The 25,208-nt window shown below is 40.1% G+C and overlaps 1 protein-coding gene and 1 long non-coding RNA gene across 2 annotated transcripts in view; one reads left to right on the top strand and one right to left on the bottom strand.

Annotated features, from left to right (window-relative positions):
• The window catches only part of LOC146983526 (junction plakoglobin a-like), a 209,584-nt gene that overhangs the window by 114,478 nt on the left and 69,898 nt on the right, over positions 1-25,208 (bottom strand). The window lies entirely within an intron of this gene.
• Positions 8,042-9,718, top strand: LOC146983528 (uncharacterized). Its single transcript, XR_015036364.1, has 3 exons — positions 8,042-8,139; positions 8,607-8,676; positions 9,467-9,718. It is a non-coding gene; the product is annotated as an uncharacterized LOC146983528 (long non-coding RNA).

Genomic DNA, 25,208 nt, shown 5'->3' with positions numbered 1-25,208 from the left:
TGACACAAACGCCCCGTGGCGTGCTGCTTAGGGTAAGAACATTGATTAGGTTAATTATGGGCCACTACAAAAGCAAAAAAAAAACAAACAAAAAAAAAAAACAAGTAGAGAATGAAAGGAATCATTCTGCTGCATCTCAGTTTGATGAACATCAAAACTATATAGGCTACAGTATATCTGCCTGGGTAAAGACTTTTTTTTCTTTTTCTTTTTTTTTTTTTGTCCCGTAGCTTCCCCATTCCTTCTGCCCTAGCGCCGCCTATGGCTGGGAGAAGTTTCAGAGTTATCCGTGGCTTCTCTGAGTTACAGGGGGTCTTGGCGTAGCAGTGCATGTCCATATAACGGTTGCAAATGGATGCCACTTTTCTTCGTTACAAAAAGACACACCAAAAAACATCTCAAGCTACAAACAAGCTTGAAAAATAGACTTATTTTATTTTTTTCGGGACAATTTCGCATTTCGGGGCTTCAATACAAGACTGACATTACATACGAGCAGCATGGAGGTATTTGGATGTTTTTTGGTGTGTCTTTTTGTTACGAAGAAAAGTGGTATCCATTTGCAACCGTTATATGGACATGCACTGCTACGCCGAGACCCCCTGTAACTCAGAGAAGCCACGGAGGACTCTGAAACTTCTCCCAGCCCTTAGTCCACAGGGTAGGGTAGAGGGTGAGTAGAGAATGAGTAATTGAGCAATTTGAATTTTGGGTGAACTATCCCTTTAAACACACCATTATCAAGTACTGGCACATTTTACAAAGTGATCCAGCCCTAAAACATATGTGTGAAGAACTTCCCCTTGTCTCATTCAGGAAAGCCCGCCCCCTCAGAGACAGAGTGGTTCACACGATGACACCGCCCCCCCCAAAGAAGCTGCCTGCTCCTCCCTCTGGGTTCTACAGATGTGGTCACTGCTCCAACTCCTCTGACACCAAACACTTTTGTCACCCCCGGACTGGTAAACAATACCCCATAAACTCCTTCATCAATTGCTGTACCACACATGTCATCTACATGCTCAAATGCCCCTACAGTATGGTGTACATCGGCCAAACAAAACGTCCTCTTAAAGTCCATATAGCTGAACACAAAGCAGCCATCCGGAACAATAATATGGACTATGCAATTGCTCGGCACTACAAACAGGCAAACCACGGCTCTGCTGCGACTCTGCGTTTCTGGGGCATTGAGAAGATTTCTCCCTCCTTGAGGGGAGGAGATATCATCAACAAGCTCCTCAGGAGGGAGGCGTTTTGGATTTACACCCTTAACACAGTGGAACCACTCGGACTAAATGAGGAACTCAGCCTCTCATGTTTTCTCTATTAACCTATGTTTCTTGCATTAGGCTACTGTGTGCTTTTTGTTTTCGTTTTGTTTTGCTATGTGCCACTTGCCTGTGTTGATTTATAGCTAAACAAAAGTGTAAATATTGTAAATATTGAAGTTTGTATATTTTTATCTTGCAACGAATGAGCACTTTTGATTAGATTATTAATAGAGCTAGGAATGCGGTCATATGATAGGTGCGGATATCCCTATCCTCCTCAACCAATCAGGGTCAGACCTCAAAAATGGGAGGATATTTAAATGCCTCGTACCGCACCAGAATTATTTGACCCTGATGAAGACGTTGCACGTCGAAACTTTGGTCCTTCTTTTGCACTAATTAAACTACAGTGTCGCATCCCCAGTGACTCGTGTGCTCCAGGTTCTTCTTTCCTTTCTTCTACTTTATTCAGTGTTTGGACTGATTTCTAATCCTTTGACACAATATCAAGATCGGATAATGGCCTGGATATTGACTAAACAGCTGGGGTATCAGATAATGGGGCTGATCCATGACGCGGATCTATTGACTTTAATTCTGTCTGCTACAAAGTCAAGCTTGATGCCTTCACTATTTTCTACATGATAAGGTATATAGTTTATTATATAAGTTTATTAATTCAACAGTCTTAGCCTTCCAGCTAACTCAGGTGCATTTACTTTCTGTTAAAATGTTTGATTAATGTATATTGTCCCTTTTCAAAAAACAAATGAACTAAACTGGTATCAGATCAGTGTCAGGTATCAGTCGATACGCTGAGTCCATATCAGTATCAGCGTTGGGACTGAAAAAGATGGATCAGTGCATCCCTACAAGTTTTCAGAAACCCCATCAAAATAAAGGTTATCAGCTGTCTCAGTATTTAGTTTTGACGTCTCTGTCCTCAGTGCAGCATCAGTGAGTCACAAATTATACAGATCATTCAAACCGTTTTACCACTACCACACAGAATGGAGTGTTAGTGGAGCTCTTTCATAGCAGCACCATTAGCCTAACCACACAGTCATGAAGAGAGTATATCTTCAGAGTTTATTTAGAACACCACTGTTCAGACTGTATAATCACTTGGCCGAGTTAAAAGAAATCATTAAACACATGTGAAACAATGGTGGAAAGTGTGCAGAGGTCCACTTCAGTACAGCAGCTATTAGTGTTTAACTTTCAGTGGAAATATCCCTTTAATTAAAAGCTAATGGCCGTCCTGGTTAATCAATGGGAGCAGCTGGAAGAGGGGAAGGGAGGTGATCATTAGCTGATGATGAGGAGCTGACCGGAGACTCTGGTGATGACCGATGAAGCTATTAGGAGGATGGATTAACAACAGAGGGTGGAGTTGTGGTGGTGGTGGTGGTGGTGGGGGGCTGTCAGTCTTAGAGGAAAAAATGCTTCTGCATAGTGGAATGGGAAAACAAGACATTACAACTGTACACTGTAGGGACCAACTATAGACACAGACCAGGGACCTCATTTATCAAAGAGCGTGTAAAAGTCCTCTTAAATTTTCAGTACGACGGAAAGGCAAAATGTGCGTACGACCAAAAAATATACACTCTTTTCAGATCTATCAAACTCCGCGTACACACGGCTGCACGGTATTTCCCTTGATAGATCACACCGGACCTGAGAAAAGCGTGGATGAGAACACGCCTCATACCCAGCCCCCTAAACGGCCCCACGCAACCATATGTGGTCAATGCAAATCAGTTACGTGCATATTAAGTAGCCATGTGCACTCTGGAAACGTGTGGAATGACGTCAGTGGAAGACGGTGAAGACAACAGACGGACGGAGAGCGGAGAAAGAAGCGGAATTTCTCTGAAAGCGAGATACACGGTAACACGGCAATATCAGTCAGAAACATCATCTTGCATTGAAAGGCTACAATAAAAACAAAAAACTCCCAAATCTAAATGAAACAGAACAGAAAGAAGAAGAATCATATTTATTCTGCCCCATATTTTAGATTATTAATAGGTTTCCACTGCCAGTCAGTACTTTGCACCCCTTTCCACTAACCCCCAACTTCCGTTCACTGGAAGACTTTGATTTTCATTTGTGCATAGCTATATATTTTAAAAAAAAACAAAAAAACATTGAAGTCCACCAGTCTGTGACTTTTCCTAAAATGATGTTGGGCAGCACCCATTTTTGTTAAATACAATAAATATTATTCACACAAAAAATATCGATCATGTTTTCTCATTTGCTTTGATTTGCGCCGACATTATTGGGCTTGCTGCTTGCTTGTGTGTGTCCAGTCTGGCTACGTAACACACGCACATCGCAGAAATTATTTTCCAGACTGGACAGACGGGTTGTGGAAGAGTTATAGCCTACATGCAAGGGAAAAATATCAATATGATATCAAAAGAAAACGAAATTCGTTTTATAAAGCCAGTATTTAGGAGCAAACTAGTGTAAATGCACAGGGGAAAAATCTGAGTCGCTGTGCTTTTCATGTAAAGTGCCGACGTCAACACGTGTGCGGTGGTGGTGGTGGTGGTGGGGGGAGGGGGTCATCATCACCACCACTTGCTACTTCAAACAGTGTCCGCGCTCCTCTCTCCCTCGCATACTGCAGTTCTCTGACTCTGCAGCGGCGTCGCCAATTCCTCTTGTTCTTCAAAAAGCGTGTAAATGCCGGTACGCCATGGTCGGACTGGTCGTAAATTTCGGCACTTTCTCCCGACAGGTTTTGGTTTGATAGATCCCAAATTAGGCGGAGAAAAGTGCGTACGCACAAAACGGGGGAAAGAGCGTGTAAAAAAACGTGTATCCACAATGATAAATGAGGCCCCAGGACTATGGGCCTCACTCACAAACTGGCATTCATCAATGTAGGAACACAGCTGCCAACAATTCTGAGGCTGATGAATCGAATCGTATGAATCGACGTAGGGTTTTCTTAAGGAACCTCTTAAAGGTACATTGTGTAGGAATTACTCCCATCTAGCGTTGCGGTTGTATATCGCAAGCAACTCAATCGTATTTTTCATGCTGCATTCACGTGAAATTGGGCAGACGGCAGACGGACGACAGCCGCTGCACGTAACGGCATAAACAAGCCTCAACCCGCTCGATATATGAATGATATGAACGGCAAATTCAGAGCTTACCGGAACACTTCAGTTTGTTGATGGGGGTGATTAATAGATAACAGGATAAGTTACACAATGTCCCTTTAAGAAGAACAAGAAAGAAGATTCTTAAGAAGATATTGGTGAATGAGGCCCATTGTTTTGCCATTTTACCACCACTCTCTTCTTGAATGCTGTATAACATGACAGATAGAAGTAAATACTACACCATTTTCATTTGATAGAGCCTCATGGGTGATAATTATATATCAGCGTGGCCATTTTCACCACTGTGTCAATGTAATTAAGATGATCTATCACATGATTGGGAGGTGTTTCAGTGCTTGGCAACAAGCATCACCATCAACCACCACAGTGAGACCTCAACACACACCAATCCAGATTCTGAAAAGTACTGTATGTGCATTACAGTTTTTTTTTTCCAATTGCTAAAAGACACATTTGCAAACTAGCCTGTTTTTTTAAATCAAAATACTTCACACAATTCATGAAACCACACACCTCATATATCCTGCAAAATGAAGCACTGCAACCAAAACTACATCATTATCAAAATCAAACTTTTGCACCGGATGACACACACTTCATTCATATTACCAGATTTTTGTCTAACCAACTACACACTGTTGGGCATAATGAAAAGCACTGTCATCTTTAGTATGCTTTGCCATAATATTAAATTAAAATTACAGAACCCCCCCCCCCCTAACAATTAACCACTGAGGTGTTGTGTGACTTTATGTCAGATTGTTGTGTCTCATGCAGAGAACCATGTAAGTGCCATTTTGAATTACAAAATGTGTAGAGGTTTTACTCTCTGTGTGACAGACTGTATAACTCAGTGTTTTTCAACCCTGGGGTTGGGTCACCTGAAATTGATAAAGTAATTGATAAAAAAAGAATTACTGATAAAAATATTTTTTAAACGAATTATTATTCGTATTAAAAACACCGCATACAATACTAAACAACTGGATTCTATACTTTCACTTTCTCAAATTTAAATCGGGTTCGAATAAAATGCAGCATATAAAAATATCTGAGCTGGCGCATCTTGATTGACGGGGTCATGAGCCAGACAAGGTTGGGAATCACTGGTATAACTACTAACCCTTCAGTAGGAGGTGAACATAAACAATAATATGTCGAAGCACAACAACATACCTTTTCAATTATGTTTCTGCCCTTTTGCACTAGTATTATATTGTTTTCAAATTATGTATTGCACCCAAAATTATGTTTTACCAATGTCTAGGTTGCTCTCTTTGCACTTGTACACTCTAAAAATGAAAACTTAAAGTTGTTGGCCTTACCATATTTTTTCAGCTGACTAAACAAAAAACATTGAGTTGTGTTGTAAACTAATAAACATTATTTATTTCAACTATCTTTTTCAAGTTTTTTGGCTAAAGTTGGCCTAACTTAATAACTTGAGTTAGCAAACCTCAAAACTGTGCATTTGAGGTCAGGACAAGTTCTAGAAGTTGAGACAACAAGAACTGGGGTCTCCAATGCATATCTGCAGGGGTTCCACCACAACGACACTGCTGCCATGTGCTGCCGACATCTCTTACACTTCTTACTCTCAAGGGCCGCGTTTCCCAGATTTGTTAAGAAGCTCTTAGCGCTAAGATCTTCTTTGGAGCGCTCTTAAGAACGCTGTGAAAGAAGAACGTGTTTCCCAGAGTCGCTCTTAGCTTAAGAAGATCTTTCACTAAGAAGGAAATGTAAGATCGAGCTGACCCACTCTTTCGAGTCTTCTTAGCGACTTTTTAGCACTTTTTCAAGGCAAATCAATATCACACTAAGCAAGATTTAAACAGTGCACATTGTATGTTTAAAACATATTAAATTATGTGCCGAAATAAAAAATAGAGATAAAAAATAAAATAAGAACAATAAATAACCTAAATATGAGGAATAACGTGTGCTCTGCACATCAGGCACACAAATAAAATTAATCATCATGACTATCATTCATCATAATTTTTACGCACACATCCACGTCCCATATCTGCATGAACATCAAAAACAACCGTTCTTAAATCAGCCCCTAGTGTCGCTGTTGCATCGTGTTTTTACGCAGTGGGCAGCTTCTTGGTGTGGTGGGGGCATCGCAAGCAAGGGTCAGTGTCACGGAGTGTGGCAGCCGTGACACCGATCCTCCCGTGCCATTTTATACTGCTGGCACTAAAAAGACTGTCACGCATTAACACTCCACTGCCTAAATATATATGTAGCCTATATACATATGCATAGCATTGATCACTCAGTGATGATGAGAAAAGAAAAACGTGTTGACCACCAAAATAATTTTCTATTGGGTGGATTTGAACCCAGACCACAACAATGCTTCAACTTGCAGTGGGGATACTCTATGAGGTGAGCTATTTGCTGCCTTGTGTTTTCATCCTTTCTAGAGTTGTCTGGCTGTAAACCAGCCAGCCCCTGCGCACATTTTTATTTTTATTTTTATTTTCACACACATCAATCACATGGTCACGCAGCCGTCTGGCCGCATCTGTGCCGTGTCACCTACGGCCAGTCCGTCGCTGCCCGTGACCAACACGGCAACAACAGCGGAGAAGTTTCTAATCAGGCCCGCCGACACCTGTGTTAACCTCATGTTTGACAAGTGGAAATCCCGTTTTCGGTTTATTCATCGCCCGTCGGTGCAGCTGCGCTTGTCACTGTGTGTGATTTATGCGTGTATTAGGTGGCGTGTGATATAATAATCGATTTGCCTGGCATCGATTGATTCAGTTTCAGTACTGTGGTGGTGGACAGCTCCTGTTAAGAGCTTCTTAAGAAGCTTCTTTGGCGTGATCTTAAGAAGGCAGTTAAGAACGCATCTGGGAAACACCCGTATCTTAGCGCTCCTTCTTAGCCGAACCCTTCTTAAGAGCCTTCTTAAGTCCTTAAGAAAGATCGAATCTGGGAAACGCGGCCAAGGTGAGTATTTTGCTCAATATGGTACTAAAAGTCAGGGTTCACGTGTGCAGATTATACATTATTATATATTTATTGTCCCCCTCACGGCTAAAGAGAGTTGTAGATGTTAATTGTTTACCAGTTAGCTCTGTTAGCTCCGTTAGCTCTGTTAGCTCCGTTAGCTCTGTTAGCTCCGTTAGCTCTGTTAGCTCCGTTAGTGCGGCTACAGTGGAACTGGAGCTCATTTATTAAACACAATGAGCAGTGCTACAAATAACTGGTATACTGCTTATGTGTGCCTCTGATGTTAAAGTTTAATGTTACTTTAGAGACTCATTTTTACAATTGGGTGTCATGTAAACATGAATATATATGACATTAATTGTTGTTAATTGTCTTGGTGGACTGACAGGAGAAGATTGAGGTGCAGCCCATGGTCACAGAAATCCAGGAGAGATGGCCTGCCCTGTGTCTTAAGGAACAGGTAAGAAAATGTGTGTGAAAAAGTTGCTAACTATTTTATATCACAGAACTATTGCTTGCCTTATACAACGAGTAATTCAGCACCTTGCCAATAAAGGTATTCAGAAACTGACTACTTAAGAGAAAATCCATGTGAACTGGTTCGGTTGGATTAATGTGTGCTGTTTTTTGTTTATTTCAGATTTGCAGCAAGTTCTGATGTGTAACCAAGGAACTGTTGTGGACATTTAGAGCAGCCGTGCCAGGAAAAGGGACAAGACAGGGAGAGACGCTTGGCTGTTCTTGATGAACAGGTGAATTCATGTTATAAATATCATGTATTTTTGATTATGGTTCAGGGTTACCTGAGCAAGCCCTTAAAGGGATAGTTCACCCAAAATTGAAATTTCTCTCCTTGTGTCGACTAAGGGCTGGGAGAAGTTTCAGAGTTATCTGTCGCTTCTCTGAGTTACAGGGGGTCTTGGCATAGCAGTGCATGTCCATATAACGGTTGCAAATGGATACCAACTGTCTTCGTAACAAAAAGACACACCAAAAAACATCCAAATACCTCCATAGTGCTAATGTCCCTCTTGTATTGAAGCCCCGAAATGCGATATTGTCCTGAAAAAAATTAAATCTGTCTGTCCTCTTCCCGGTTCGTCCAAATTTGATGGATGCCACCCCAATATAAGACCTAAGTTTAAACTAGTCACAAATTAATCTCAGCTGCACTGTTTTTAACCAAATGTCCTATGGCTTTCCTGTGTCCAATTTCCAGACATCACAATGCATCAAAGCAGAGCATGTCTAGACCTCAGATTTCAGAGACACTTTTCCTGAAACGCCTGGTGAGTACAGAATGTCTGTTTTTATTTTTGGTCAACCATGAGTGCACATTAATTATCATGCACATATAATTCTCTATGCCATATTGCTTTAGAATATAGAAAAGATGAAATATCCACACCTTGGATTGTAGCTCCCAAAAAACCGTATTAATCACCAACGCCCCATATATTTTTGCCTTCCACCTACAGTAGCGTAACCCAGCTTAATGGCTGAGAGCCTCCTTTCTCCCTGGAACACAAGTAATTTATTTAACCAGCCATTTAATTTAAGGTTGAATATGGAGTTTTACCAGAATACCACAATCTATTGATCATTGTAGGCAACAACAACAGAAGAATAATTCCTGCAGTCCGTTGCCAGACCGCTGCTTAGTGTAGCACACTGTTGCTTGGGACGCCGCTCTGACCAGAGTAGCACAGAGAAAAACTATTTAGGATATTTCATTTCATTTATTAGTTTATTTCATAGGGACAGTGCACCACTAATCAACAGAGTTAAAAGAAAACTGTAAGTGGGGCAGAGTTAGCCAACAAGGCTAGTTACCTGATGTTTCATTTTTACCGCCATTGAACAGCTTCAGACTATTGTGATGTTAGATAAATGACTTGTAGCTTGTTACAGGGATGAATAGCAATTAGAATCACAGGCAAAAAAACTGTATAGCACAGTAACTGTACACTACAGGTTTACTCAGGCTGAGACACAAATTTAAAATTACACGCTGACATAGGTGTTTAGTTATCTTAACAGTGTTTATATTGAATTTGGTTGAATTTCTGCTTTCAACAGGACACCGATCCAGAAGACAGACAAACAAAAGGGGTCCAAATGGGAGTGCTCACCGTGTTCGTGGATGGTGCACCGGCCTCGCTTCAAACTGTTAACAGCATTGCTGTGGTGTTGCTGTAGTGCTTTTTGACTGTGTTGTGGTTTGGACTCTTTTAACAAGTTTGGCCACACCAGTCTGCATCTTTTTGTTTGTGGGTGCAGTGTACAGTACTTGCACTAGATAGATTTAATCATATTTGCTGGAATATTGCATTAAATGTTTAAATAAAGATGTTTTACTTAACTAGTATTATTTGTATTTGTATTATTTGTTGTTTTAGTTGCCACAACTTGAGAGTATTTATAAGTACAACTTGAATTTTTGAGTTTTGATGCATTTGAAAGGTAACTTATCTGAAACAAAAATAATAAGTTGAGACTACTAAATTTTAAGTGTTTAAAAAACTCAAAATTTGAAGTTATCTTTAAGTTAATTTACAAGTTATCTCAACAAAAGATAATTTGTTGGCTTAACTTTATGTGGTTTTATTCAAAACTTGAGAGTTTTAGTTGGACTCAAAACGCAAAAATCTATTGCAGCCAGTTACCTAGAATTTTTGAGTTTTCACAGCCCTTTATTTTTTACGGTGTAGTGTATATTTTATTGTTTTAGACATTGTAGGATATATCTGATCATATTTCCTCTTTGTATTCTATTATTTTCCTTGCACATTTCCCTTTGGAGCATCCAGGCAGCAGAATTTCCTTCGGGATGAATAAAGTTCTATCTATCTATCTATCTATCTATCTATCTATCTATCTATCTATCTATCTATCTATCTATCTATCTATCTATCTATCTATCTATCTATCTATCTATCTATCTATCTAAACTAATAATGGTAATAGATGGATGGATGCATAGATAATAGGTAGGTCGGACATGTACACACACATGACCTGCACTTTTTTTTTTCAATTACCATAAACTGTGTGGGCAAGCTGAAATGAGACTTGTGTATTTCAGAGCTGTGGCCAATACGGAACATTAGAGGCAGTGAGTGTGCATGTGATTACAAAGCAGCATAATCCTGCCACACAGCGTCGGCGCTCACAGCGATCACACACATTCCCTTTAATTGGATTTTCGGCAGAAAGGATTCAAGCTGAGCGGCGACTTCTAACCTCAGAGTTCAGAGGAAGCAGCCGGATCCTGCTGGAAATCCTGCGCAATAATAATAAAAATAATGATGATAAACACTCTGACTCACACATAAAAGAATAAACGGCATAAGGAATCGCCCAGCTCAGTTACTGAACACAGTCCACAGCGACGGAGAGGAGCCAATAAAATATGAAGAGGGAGATGAGATGTAAAGTAGTCGAGAGGGAGAGAAAGAGTCAGAGGCAGGGAGCCTTTCTGTATGTATACTAATTTCATGTATATTAATGTCTGTATGTGCATTTGAATTCCCCTAACCTACTTATATACACACCACACACACACACACACCAGTGGCATACAGAATGTGGTTAGTAACATCCCACAGGCCCAGTGTGTAACTAACCATTAGAAGTCCATTAAAACTCTCCGTAAACACAGAGAACATATCTGCCAACAATACAGCATGCGTGAGTGTGTGTGTGTGTGTGTGTGTCTGCCTTCTGTGTCATTTCATATTACCATCAAACTAAGCCGGAGGCTATGTTTTAAAGACGAGTATATGTGAAGCACATTCTCATGTTGTGTGTGTGTGTCCCTGTGTGTATGCATAATGCAAAGTAATTCAATGTATATACACACAAGGATTCGTGTGAACATTTGTTCCATCATGTCTGAGCGTTTAAGCGGAGCAGACGGCCGTAAGATGTGACGATGTGTGTCCTAGAAATAAGAAATAAAAACCACTGTAAATAACTAAATGTTGATTTTTTTTTTTTTTTTACTGTACCGATGTAATAGGAACTTGAGTCAGAATAATAATTTCAATAATAACATATAGCGCCTTTCAAAAAACCCATGGTCACTATAGTAACAAACCAGTTATATGTTCTCAATGTTATATCTTTAGCGTAGGTGGGAGGGGAACACTGAGACTGATTTACAGGTCTTTGCAGACAGAGGTTAGCCCTCTAAGCCAGTGATTCTCAACGTGTGGCCCGGGGACCCCCAGGGGTCCCTAAGAGGGTTCAAGGGAGTCCCCAACTCTTTTTTTTTTAGAATTTTTTTAACCACTTCTTCCTACATGTTTAAACATTTTTGGAGAAATTGTACAGTACCACTTTTTTCCAGAAATTTCTCTATAATATTTCCAAAAATTCACGCAATTGGCCCCAATTTGAAAGTACAAAAAAAGTAATGTCATTCAGTCTCAGAACAAATATTTGTGTATTTCTGGTGTTTGTTTGAAAATTTTGTCCAATGGGGGTCCATGGTCTAATTTATGACAATTTAGGGGTCCTTAGTGTAAAAAAAAAGGTAGAGAAGCACTGCTCTAAGCCACTAATTACGACCAATTAACACTTGTTTTAAGTTGATGTGTGTTTTGGTATTTTGCACCAAGTGAATAAATACATTTCACCACAATTAGTGAAATTATATATACTTTGTGCTGGAGTTTGGATCATTTGTGTTTAAATTACAGAAATAAGTCTCAAACAGTACATGGACTGAAGCAGCGTGTGCTGTATACAACATTTACTTACGTGTTAAATTGAGCCTATACGGTTTCCTCTGTAATTAGCAAAGGACATGGTAATTAGGCCTCTATTGTCTGAATGTGATCAGACCGATTGGTTTTTCTTTGAGTTAAACAATGGGATGTAATGCTAATCCTATCACATCCTGCCCCAGCCACAGTGAGCTGTACCTGCTCTTCCTCTCTCCTCTTCATCTACTTTTCTCATGCTTTTTTCCTCTTCATCTTGTCCTTCATCTCTTGCTTTTCCAAAGCTCGGCTTTGATTGCCTCAGTCTTTTCATTTAGAAGTAAAAACATGTTACACACTGATTATAGGGATATAAAACGTCAAATTTCTAGCAAGATAAATGGAACTGACATTTATGCAAACAACATCACAATCAGCACCTCTTGCTTGACATTTGTCGCAAAGGATGAACATGTACATTTGTGTGTGTATGCATGTTTTCTTTTCTATATTCATATGCATCTAAAACAGGACATGAATCAACTGAATTCTTTTTTTTTCTTTACATATTTTTGGGTTGGTCTATTTTTTTCTCTAAGGAGCTCCCCCTACACTTTTGGAGTGCATTATTTTACAACACTGTCGTGAAAACCCACAGCTAACCCTCCTCCTGGCTATGTACATTTCTTTTCAACGAAGCCGGCAAGAAGACAACCCATGGAGCCATGTCTATGGAGGTGGGTGACATTATATCAACGTAAAAAATGGCGATGCAACATGGCCGCCTCGGTTCGGTGCGTCACCCACTTATGTATTTGTAACGAACTCACTTGTAACAACTCATTCTAAGGTACGAGAAATCTTTCATTTGTATGCAGGTGTGATTCCACTTCAGTGAAATACGTTTTTATGAAAGCAATATTAGATTTTTGCTAATAAAAAGCCAAATAAGTTACATACTGGGGCTTTAAGAAGTTGCAGAGGTAGATCAGCTGTAAGAGTGAGCAGAGCAGGGAGGTTAAAATAGGTGTTTAACTGGCAGCAGCATTTTGTAAACACAGTCACAATAATCCCCCATGATAAACCGGGGTGAAGTCATCACGTCCAGGTTCTGTTCCAGCAGAAAATAAAACTAAGACTCATTCAAAATGACTCTGACATATGTAATGACACAAAGGAGTCCAGCCCCACAGCGTTACCTGACTCAACTATCTGCTGCGTGCTCCACTACTACACCACTTCAAGCTCTTGGCTGAGGTTAGAGTGTGAATGAGAGTGGATGTGTGTTTTTCCCATGTGTGTTTTTCCTGCAGGGTCGGCTGATCCCAGAGCAGCGTGAGGAATCCTATTAACACCTATCTGCAGAAAAACACATGGCAGATCAAGCAAGAGTCTCAGGCTGTCTAAATATAGACAGATGCTCCGATGAGAGAGAGAGACGAGGAGGCGGAGAGGGAAGCTGGCAGCAGAGACAGAGGTGGAGACGGAGAGACGGAAGAAGAGAGAGAGGGAGAGAGAAAAAAAACAAAGAGGAGGAAAATGTGTCCACACTAAATGCCCCCACACACTGATGATAATACATGTCACGGAGTGGGTCTAATGAAATGTGTCAGATGGTTGGACCGACACCTGGCGGAGCGTTGTGCTGCGCTGTAAACATTGCATCAGCCATATTCAGTCCGCACATTCAACTCTGTTCGGCTGTGGAGATAAAGAACTACACAAATATGTGTAAATCCGATATGCCGATACTTTCCGATTCCGATAACAACCGATACCAATATTCCGGCTTTTTTTCCCTCCAAAATCTAATTAATAACATATCTCCTGTAGGAAATTAACACATTACTACCTAATGTTATTGTGATGCCCCACTGGGTGCTTTCCACAAATTAACATTGTTTATTTGTTTACACACACACACACACACAGAGCTCTGACTGACGGACTAAACCATTGTGCGTTGTACCGTAGCACACGCTGATTGACTTGAATGGGGGTGCATTGCTACGGCGACAAACGGAGCAGAGACGGATTATGTGGAAATCCGGGAACGACACGCGAGCAGCCAATCATCTAACAGACAGTCCTTTGACAGCTGTGTAGTGAGAACATGTGGACTATTACCGTGCATCTGAAGCAGCACCATTGTAATTAATTAAGTAGGGACCGTCCACCGCTACTTAATTCATGACGAAATCCTGGCATTTTGTTATCAGGTTTTCATTATCGGCAGAAAAACTGATAATGGACAGATATTACAATGTATGCTAATATCAGGCCGATATTATCAGACATCCCTACAAATATATTTTTTTAATGAGACCCATATTAAGACTTACTTTCATATCAAAATGCTCCACAGATTCAGAACCAACTCAACCTCAGCTAATTCTATGTATCAGTCAGTAAAGTGTTTTTCAGATATTAAACCATGTAGTTATTGTCCTCCTGCAATCGGATTAGTTTAATAGCTGCTGAGTGAAATCACCATGACCTTGACCTTTGACCTTTGACTTATGTTTTTTTTATGATGGCTGCCTGTTGTAAGGCAAGTTTCAGCGTTAAACCTGTAATTATAAAATAACTGCAACATCATAGAACTTATTTATTGATGTATAATGTTTGTGTTGATTGAATTTTTTTTTTCTATACTGTGAAGCATTTTGTGTACGCGTACTACGATGGGTGCTTTATAAATAAAGTTTTACTAACCGTCTACACAGCCAGAAAAAAAGAGAATTAGTCAGTAAAAGACTTACGATAAGTGGACAGGCAACTAGCCGCCGGACGATTGCACCATGACCAAAACTGGTGCACATTGCCTCAAGAGTATTATTATTATTTTACGGATGAAAACTCTACAAACCATGATGACAAAGGAAAACTAAAGCTGCACATGTTCAGTTCTAGCGGTGATTAGAAGATTCTGTTCATAAGTTATGCTCATTTTTTGGAGTAGCATTGAGAAATGAGTTCTAAAGCCTCACATCCTCTGTCTATTTTTCGTCACTCAGACCAACATCTTCATCCTACTGCTCCCATTCTGACTGCAAACCCTGCTCCACACACCACACTCTGGATTTCACTAGCAAAGAATGACGACGAGAATAGATCAATAAAACTGTCCAAACATCGTAGTTTATCAACCAAACATGAGCTGGTTACACAGCCGTTCTCTCACTTTCCCAAATAGGTTTCATAAACTCAGAGCAAGTGAGAGGCGGCAGTGTGTACTACGGATGTCACCATTATAGATTTTCTTTGTACGATTATTGTCAGAGAAATAATCACGGTATTATGATTATTATGCATTAATTAATTTCACAACATATGAATGTGGGTTCTGGGTTCGAACCCGCCGGCCGGCTGGAGCCCTTCTGTGTGGAGTTTGCATGTTCTCCCCATGCATGCGTGAGTTCTCTCCGGGTACTCCGGCTTCCTCCCACAGTCTAAAGACATGCAGGTTAGGTTAATTGGTGACTCTAAATTGCCCATAGGTGTGAATGAGAGTGTGAATGGTTGTCTGTCTATATATGTTAGCCCTGCGATAGACTGGCGACCTGTCCAGGGTGTACCCCGCCTCTCGCCCAAAGTCAGCTGAGATAGGCTCCAGCACACCCGTGACCCTAGTGCAGGATAAGCGGTATAGAAAATGAATGAATGAATGTGTAAAATAAAATACAGTCAAAATATAATTACATTACAAATTTTTACACAAAATATTTTAAAGCAGAAGTAAGCGATCCGGTCGTTTTGGCTAACCTCTTGTCAGCCGATGGAGTTAGCAGTCCCCGCCTTCGTCATGGATCTATTGGTCCTCGTCCCTACGTCACCACATTCACGCGCATCCCTTGGCTGCACACACAGCCCTTCATGCTGTTCTCTCCTCTCATTGGATAAAGGTTGTAGGATACAAGGAGAGTTTTCTCCTCGGCTTACAGCAGAGCAGAGTGACTGACAGACCCATGTTTCAGACCAAACACTCTATAGAAGTGATTGCTGTCGGAAGATAGAACTATTTAAGACTTATATTAACACAAATATTCTGCTTACTTCTGCTTTAAGTATCTACTATTCATATATAACCAATTATTAATCCTCCAGGGGAAGTGCTTTAAATATTCAAATCATTAATTGTCATCTATACCAAATGTTTAAGTTTATTTTAATTGTTTGTTTGTTTGTTTTTTATCACAAATGAGACGCTAACATTTAAATTCCTACCAGTTGTACGTTACATTTGGTAAATGGACCAGTATTTCTTACATTAAACTTATCTTTTGTGCACATCTGCCTCTGTGTTTCCAACATAATCTTTTCTGGAAAGTGACGGTATTTAAGAATCTTTATGATTAATTAATTGTGGCGTTTAATACCGCGATCAATTGTGAAAACAAGTAATGGTGACATCCCTAGTGTGTACAGGTGAACACAGGGAGGGTTCACTGCCACCCACTGCAGCAGTCTGTGGAACCAGAAGAGGATAGAGAGGAGGGGATTTAGCCGTTCTGCGGCTGTTCAGTAAATTCAGTGTGGATTGAGATCTTTCTGGAAATGACCTGAAAAACAAACAGTGACAGTTCAAAGAGAGAGGATCTAAAAAAAAAGAGAGGAAGACGGAACAAGAGAGGAGAGAGAGACAGAGAGAGCAGATAATTACTCACTTTGTCTGCCTGCTATTTTCATCCATGGCAGTGTACTGTAGCACAATAACCCTGGCTAACGTGCACACACACACACACACACACGGAGGAGGCTCACAGAGAAATGAAACCCTTTTCATCTTCACTGTGGATAATCCTGCTCTATTAGCACTGCTGGGTGAGATAGAGAGGAAGAGCGAGGAAGAGGAGTACTGACTGATCCACCAGAAAAATAGAAAAAGAAAAAAAAAACAGTTATTTTCTCTGCAACTTCTGTCCCAGTTTTCATCAAACTTCTCCTCCGTCCCCGTGTCGTCACTGAGCTGTCGCACGCTGCTGCAATCGCACGCTGGCCACCAATCAAACCAGCCAGGATGCAACCGCGCCACTGCTGTCTCCATGACAACAAAAGAAATCAAATTAACATCGCGACTATACTGTAGGAGCCGGTCCAATTCTCTAACTGCTGAAGAAAGGAGTTTCAGTGATTCTTCTCCCATCCCCTTCAGCAGAGGAAACACAGCACAGGAAGAGGAGAAGACGGCTCGCTGCAGCTTTTAAAGCAGCAGCACCACAGAGATCCATGTCAACGTATTTATTCAGTCTGATTCTGTCTCTTATGGATACTTAAACTGACGATTCTTATCCTACAAAACATGCCATGTGATGGTTTATTATTTTCAATGACTTCACACATCCCAGAAACTACCGGTCTGTACGTCAGATAGAGTTGAGAGTCTGATTCCCATACCAGTATCGGAAATGCCTCAGATCCTGCCCAAAATGCCGGCATCTGTATCAGCGAGTTTTTTTTTAATATAATGTATATTCTTTTAAATTTTTTCTCTGATTATGGATATTTAGTTTGTTTGGTTTTGTTTGGATTTCACTGTTCACACGTGTTTGAAATAAAGATTTCAATCAATCAATCAATCAACCAATCAAGCAAGCAATCAATCAAGAAAACCAATCTGACATCACGTGTATTAGAAATAGCAATTTATAAAACAAAATGAGCAGCACTACAATTAACCCGCGTCCTTGTGTACTGCGTACATGTGTCTCCTTTGTTAAAGTTTAGTGTTACTTCTCAGAGTTTCACTTTTACAATTGAGAGTCATGTCAACATGATGTACAGTGCGTCTTTTTCCGGTCAGTCGTCATGGAAACATGACGCTCTGCCAGTGGTTCGGTGTTTGGAGTGAAAACAAACGTGTACGAGCTGAAAAATGTTGCAATGTATATACCACTAGTGGTGTGGCTGCACTTAAGTTTTAAAGGAATTGTTATTTATTCCTAGATATTTGTTCTTTTTCAGTTGTGTAAATGTATTTCTTTTGCTGTATTTATTCATGTTTTACAAAGGGTTTAACCTGAACCAGGCCTTACAACAATGCTATTCATATCAAAACCCATGCAGGCACAGAAGTCTGTACTTTTTATAACACACCGACACCCACAGGAATCATTATCGGAAGGGAAATAATGGTATCGGAACATCGCTAAGTTAGGTCCAGTGTTTGTTCTACTGTTGAGTTTAGTTTTAGTTTTCCTGTTTTATTTTGAAAATCTTTTTTTGTTTCCTCTTCTTCCTGCCCTGTTGTCCCTAGCGTTGTCTGTGTGTGTCAGACCTGTGTCTTGTTTAGTAATTAACCCCTGTCTTTTTGGTCCGTTCCCTCAGTCCACCTCGTTCACCCTCCCTTTGTGTTTCTCTTTCTTGTTCTTAGCTCTGTGAGTTCTTGGTTTGTTCCATCTTTTCTGTTTTGTGGGGTATTTTATTTGTGTTGCACTTTTTGTGTTCCTTTTGTGATGTCCATGACTTGGATCCGTTGTGTATCCCGTGTTTCATCCCAAACCGTGATGCTGTGTTCACATTTGGCAGCTTTTAGAGCAGTACAGAGATGGAAGTTCACTATTTGATAGATTCTCCTGCTCCAGTGTGAAGACCTGTGGTCAAGCTACCCCCACCTCATCCACCCACACACACACACACACACCCTTGCCTCTCTCGACTTTCTTCCTCACAATACTACACCTGTGGGTTAATAAAAAAAGACTTCACCAATTCAGCTTGTACTTTAAACTTTTTTCACTTGGATGAGGTATCAGCTTAATATAACACTGTGATGAAACAGGTAAGGGCTGCACTGTGGGGGATGGGGCACTGCAGACACAGTCACCACCACACAGGACTAGAAGCCCATAGGTGATGATTAAGACAGATTTCATTTGTATAAGTCTACCGTTTATTTTGGGGTACAAAACTCCAGACCCAACCTTTAAATCACAGGACATGTCTGTTCTGATGATACAAGTCAGCAGTCCTGAAATGTGTGTTCCTCTTCTACTGTGGTGGAAATGAGCAGCTTTGCTTCAAAAGATACAAAAAAAAACAAAAAAAAAAACTCTGGCACTCTTCGGGTGCTTTGGCAGTGTGCTTTGTGTTATTTATTTCTACTTTGGTACAGTTGTAGTCCATCAGCTGCTGAATGAGATCAGTGTCATCTCTGAGCCTGGGATAGTGGCGCTCATGGTTTTATATCCTCTGTCTAATTTAGCATCATTTCAAGGGTTTACTGCAATTTACTAGTGGCAGAGGAACAGTCACAGGGTTAGTGATGCGGAGAATACATTCTACGGCTAATAAGAGCTGACATTGAACCTCTCACAAGTTTGTTTTTCTTTTCTGGTAGTACATTTAATCACATTTTAAGAAAAGATACCTCAGTATTTTTTCATGTCAATGTTTTGATTTTATATCAGAGCTTCCTGTTTCACAGCACCAGAACTAGGGATGCACGACAGAAGACTATTGGTAATTATAATTATCAGCCCAATTTTAGCGGCCAATATTTACTGACCAAAATTCACAGCAAAGTCAGAATAATCCAAAATGAACCAAAGTTTTCTGCCAATTACTAGAGCCAATTATAATTAGCCAACATTGCCTTGATTTTGCTAATTTTGAGTCTGTTTGTCCCTCAAGTTGATTTGAAACAATAATAAATGTTGATTTATACTCATAACTGTTCTTAGAAGAAGAAAAACAGGGTCCAGAGTGCTCAGGAATATTTTTTCAGCATATAACGAGGGTGCTCTTTGGTTAGGGACATGAAGTTACAAAGAAAGCACTAAAGAAAAAGTCCAAGGCACTCCTGTAATAAAAAAATAAAAAGCCCTTATTGGGATGGCTGTTTAATGATGAAATAGTTAAAATACATCAGTACAAAAAATGGAGATTGGGATACAACCCACGCATATACAGCGGCAAACAGCCTGATGCCATCCCAATAAAGGCTTTTTATTTTTTGATTAGAGGAGTGCCTTGGGCTTTTTCTTTAGTGATGTTGGTTATATTATTTAGTTAAGTCAGAGGCAGAGCTGTAATGTTAAATTCATTCATCTTTACTCACCACACCTTATTAATAATAATAATAATACATTTTATGTCTAATGCACTTTACATGAAAAAAAAATCTCTAAGTTCTACAGAGTAAGATCTGCACATAAAATCAGCAATGACATGCTCTTTTAAAAAGGTGGTTTTCGGGCCACATTAAAAGTATCCACAGTCTGCAGTCCCCTCAGGTAGTCTGGGAGGGCATTCCACAGGCGGGGGCAGCAGAGCAGAAAGCCTGATCCCCCACTGTATGGAGTTTAGTCCTTGGGGTTTTAAGGAGATAGGTGGAGGAGGAACGGAGGGAACATGCAGATGTCTGAGGAGTGAGGAGACCCTTGAGGTACGTGGGGACAGTTCCATGGAGACATTGGTGGGTGAGGAGGGAGACCAGAGACCTTATACTCAATGCAGACTGAGACAGGGAGCCGGTGGAGTGCTTTGAAAATGGAAGTGATGTGGTTGAATTGTCACACCCTCATAGGATCCTAGCAGCCCTGCTCTGTATTAATTGGAGTGTGTTACAATAGTCCAGCCTTCTTCTTTGGTTTATTTATGAACGTGAAATTCTTGAAACGTGCTCTCTGGCTGGAAGTGCGAGATGATGACACTCTGTAAAGCAAGACCCTTGCTATATTATGTAAAAGAAGAATTATACAGTAAGGCTACAAAAACCAATTATACATTTATACAAATATGTTCATGGGTCTTGCCAATTATTACACACTCAACCTTTAACCTCAGGTTTATACCATATGAGCTATTAAAAATGTGATTGGTCGGGGGCCCGACTGGCACAGTAGGTTGAGCGGGTGCCCATATATAGAGGCTAACAGTTCTCACTGCAGTAAGCCCCAGTTCGAATCCCGCATCAGGTGGCCCTTTACTGCATGTCATCCACCCTCTTTCTGCCTCCCCATTTCCTGTCTTTCTCAACTGTACTATCCATTAAGGCGAGACACCCCAGGTGAATAGGGTAAAAAATTTAACTAACAGCTATTGCCATGAAACTTTCTATGTTTATTACTTAGATTGAGACAATTATTTTTTGTATTACATGTTTTCTTAAATATTATGCTTACATATGGAAATTAGACATTATATAATTAAATATGCGTGAATTTGTGTACATTTCCAGACCCGAAATCTGAAGATTGGATAAAGCCACTTTCAAAATTCTTGTTTTATTTTGTTGACATATTAAAGTCAAAAGTTTTTACAGAGGGGATTTTGAATATCTCTTTTTATCACTTTGTAAATGAGAAAATACTGTCACCAGCCCTAAAAAATCAAATTTCGCCCTGTTTTTAGGTATAAATTGTTGTATAAATGAGGCTGTGAATGATATATCAACAATCCCCTCTGTAAAAACCTTCAGAATATAGGCAGGAATACAACTGGAAGGTTTGGTGTCTATAAGTGCTGCTGAACTGGAGATTTCGGGTCCAGAGTATAAGAAAAAGCTTATTTTGAGAAAACGGCCTTTAAAGATTCTATTGCAAAAAATTCCACAAATTGGCTCTATGCACAGCTCTACTTCCTGAACTTCAGGCAGCTCCTTTGTTTCCTGTGTTACATTATTGGACAAACTGATTAATCCAGGTGTGTCTGACCAATGTGACTACTCAGACACACCTGGATTAATCAGTTTGTCAGTAAATAAAAGAGCTGCCTTGAATTTAGAAAGCAGTGGAGCTGTGCATAGAGCCCATTGTTACTGGAAACAAGAGTGTCTGGCCACTGTGAATTTTAAGGTGTGTGGGCCAGTAGGTCAGAGAAAAAAATAAAATAAATAAAAATAAAAGTAAAAATAAGAAACACTTTAGGTGTAGCCTAGTTGGGCTCATCTGTATGACAACCAATGTTTTCAGTTTCTCTCTGTCTGGCTAAAAATCATCTCTGGCCCATGTCAGTGTCACATCCGTTTCACCTCTGTCACTGAGAAGTAAAACTACTGCACAACACGTGATTCTGAGGATCGATGTTCATTTTAAGCCCTGTACCAGCGCAGGGACATATTAAATCTCCGATCAGTTCATTCAGACGTCTGATGTGTAAAAAAAAAAAAAAAAAAAAAGCCACCGCTGTGTATCGCGCTGGTCTCCGGCGGCAAACACTCGTTTTTTACGGGTGACAGCTTCCGCGATGACGCACTTTGTAAAGGGATCTTATGGCTCGGTGAGTTTCTGTGCTGTGTCTTTTGTTGTCTAGCAAGTGAGAGTTGCTGTTTTATTTTACGTGAGGATTTAAATCGATTTCCTTTCCCCGTTTTTAAAAGTCCCTCCGCTGTTCAGAGCGCATCACGTGATGCTTCTAAACGAATCACGCTGTCGGAAAACGACACCAGCCAATGAGACCCTCCCTCGTACTTTTACGATTCGTCACTGGTACAAAGGAAATGACCATTTTTGGAACCGACACATTAGTGCAGGAGAGAGAGAGAGAGAGAGAGAGAGAGAGAGAGAGAGAGAGAGAGAGAGAGAGAGCTTCACAGCGATACCTGATATGACAGGAGTCTGAACAGACGCGGCTCGCTCCGCGATAGAACGCTCAGTTCTGGTGAATTTAGGAGAAATCTACAGGCGACACCAGTCAAAGTGAAGTAAAATAAACACCCATAATGTGTATTTTAGACTATTTTTTTGTATTAGTCTGAAAGAAGACATGTTATGGAAGCAAAATAGCCCAAAATCTCAAAATTGATAAGTGCATGAAAAAACGATGTTTTTGCCTGCCGTGTCTCGCCTTAAAGGCATAAAAAGACCTACAAAAAATAAATGAATAAATATATATATATATATATAGCTATGTAAAAAATTAAGAGACCACTCCCAAAATGACCAGTTTCTCTGTTTGAGTAAAATTAAATTAAAAAATGTTTGTTTTATTCTATCAACTACCGACAACATTTCTCCCAAAATTGAAATTAAAATATTGTCATTTAGAGCTTTTATTGGCAGAAAATTACTAAACTAATCTAAATAACAAAAAATATCAAGTCTTTTCAAACCTTGAATAATAATAACGCAAAGAAAACATGTTCATATTTCTTCCTAAACAACACAGCGAGAATATTTTAACTCAGGAAGAGTTTATAAATCAGTTTTTGTGGGATAATGTAAATGTTTAATCCAGCAGTGGTTTTTATAATCTTCCTATAAAACCAGATGTGGTTCAGGTGATGACCTCATCAGTGTCTCATTAAGTAGAATGAGTTGTGTTTGTGTTGGTGTTTAAAAAAGAAAAGAAAAGAATGACTGGCATAGCTACATGTAGAGATGCTTTTAAGAAACATTTGTCAAAGTGGTCTCTTATTTTTTTCCAGAGCTGTATATATATATATATACGGCTCATAGATTACCTGAATAGTTTAGACGGTAAAATCAACAATGTGCATTTCATGAGTCATAACAATCGATGAGTCAAAAACAATCGATTTTTTAATATTAAAAAATCGATTGTTTTTTGGTATCGGTGGAAATCAAAAAAGTTATTGTGCATCCCTAATCAGCACCATTACTGCTCTCAGTTAGTGAAATGCCACACTTCCTGTTCAGATGCTTCATTTATCGGAGCTGGTTGAACAGCAGCTCAAAACTGAACAGAGGCACAGAAGCAGATATGACTCATGAAATGCACATTGTTGATTTTACCGTCTAAACTATTCAGGTAATCTATGAGCCGACTGTGCAGCCAGGCTGTGTTTGTCTGCGCCTCGCTGTTTAGCTGCACAGAGGCGGTATGTGATGCATATGTAGCATTTTATGTAGTAAAAGCAATTAGCTGTGGGAGCATGAGTAGGTGTTCGCATTGAGCTTCAAACAGCAGGTTTACTGCGGTGCCATCACACCCTCTGCCTCACCTCTGTCTTTCTGTCATCTCTCCCTCCCCCTCATTCTCCCCCAACTCTCTCTCTTCTCTCTCTGTCACTGTCTCTGTTCATCATTAACTCATTCTTTTTGCATCTCTTTGATTTTCCCGTCTTTCCCTTACTCATGCTTTCTCTCCCTCAAACATCATTGCTCTTTCTCCAGAAATAATCATCCACTGTGAGAGGTCTGCTATGTCTGCCAACACCCACACAGGGTAATGCAATCATGCACACACACACATACTTGTACTTGTGTCTTTGTGAGGCCACTTTTCACAATGTGTTTAAATCTAGCCCAAACCTGATTTTAACCCAGACCATAATACCAAGTCTTAACACCCAAACATCCACTTAAACATGTGGGGGTCTCCACAAAGCTGTTGGATCCCACTAGCTGGCACACACACACACACACACACACACACACAGCTGGATGGGCAATCTGTGTCTGACTTTCAGATCACCTACAGAGGGAAAACTTGGCATTGCTAACATCCAATAGGAACACAACACACTCCACACTTCAGAACCTATCCCTGCTCCAACATGAACAACCACAAGAACACAACACAATGTCATCCAAACAGTGCAGGAATTAATACTGGAGGGGCAGACACAAAGTCCAGATGAGCCAGAACCAGAACCAAAGATACTCTATTTACCAAGATACAAATGGTTACACTTCCTGTCTCCTAAATGGGCGTGGCCAACCGCCCCCCCCCAACTCATTCTGTGAATGTGTGTGTGGATTTATAAAATTTGTAGGTAGATGAAAGTGAGATGTTTATATTTTTAATGATAAAATTAAATATTTACACTACTAACAGTCATATTTAGCATGACGGAAATTATTTAAATAATTTTCATGGGAGTTTGTGGCCGTTTGTTTGACGTTGCTGTTGTTGAGACAGAGACAGGTCGTGAACAATTGTTCATTTTCTCCTGATGTGTCCGTCTGAAAATTGCCACTTTTGTCCAAAAAAAGTATCAAAATGTTCAGAAGAGATGTGTCTTGTGAAAAATGAATTCAAAATTTACTTCAGTGACTGTGGGGAGAAAGAATCGACCATAATCTGTGTTCACGTTCAATTTTCCCATTGGAGTCAATACACTCAAGGAAAACCCACGTGACATGTATACAGGAAGCTGACTCGTCATGGGGGGTCTTGGTTTATAAACCGTCTTTGCCAGAACTTGCTAA

Source organism: Trachurus japonicus, chromosome 8, assembly GCF_045865225.1.
Source record: "Trachurus japonicus isolate A0001 chromosome 8, Traja_1.0".
In the NCBI taxonomy this organism is placed as follows: Eukaryota; Metazoa; Chordata; class Actinopteri; order Carangiformes; family Carangidae; genus Trachurus; species Trachurus japonicus.
The sequence above is the reverse complement of the archived record's forward strand: the minus strand, read 5'-3'. Positions and strand labels throughout refer to the sequence as shown.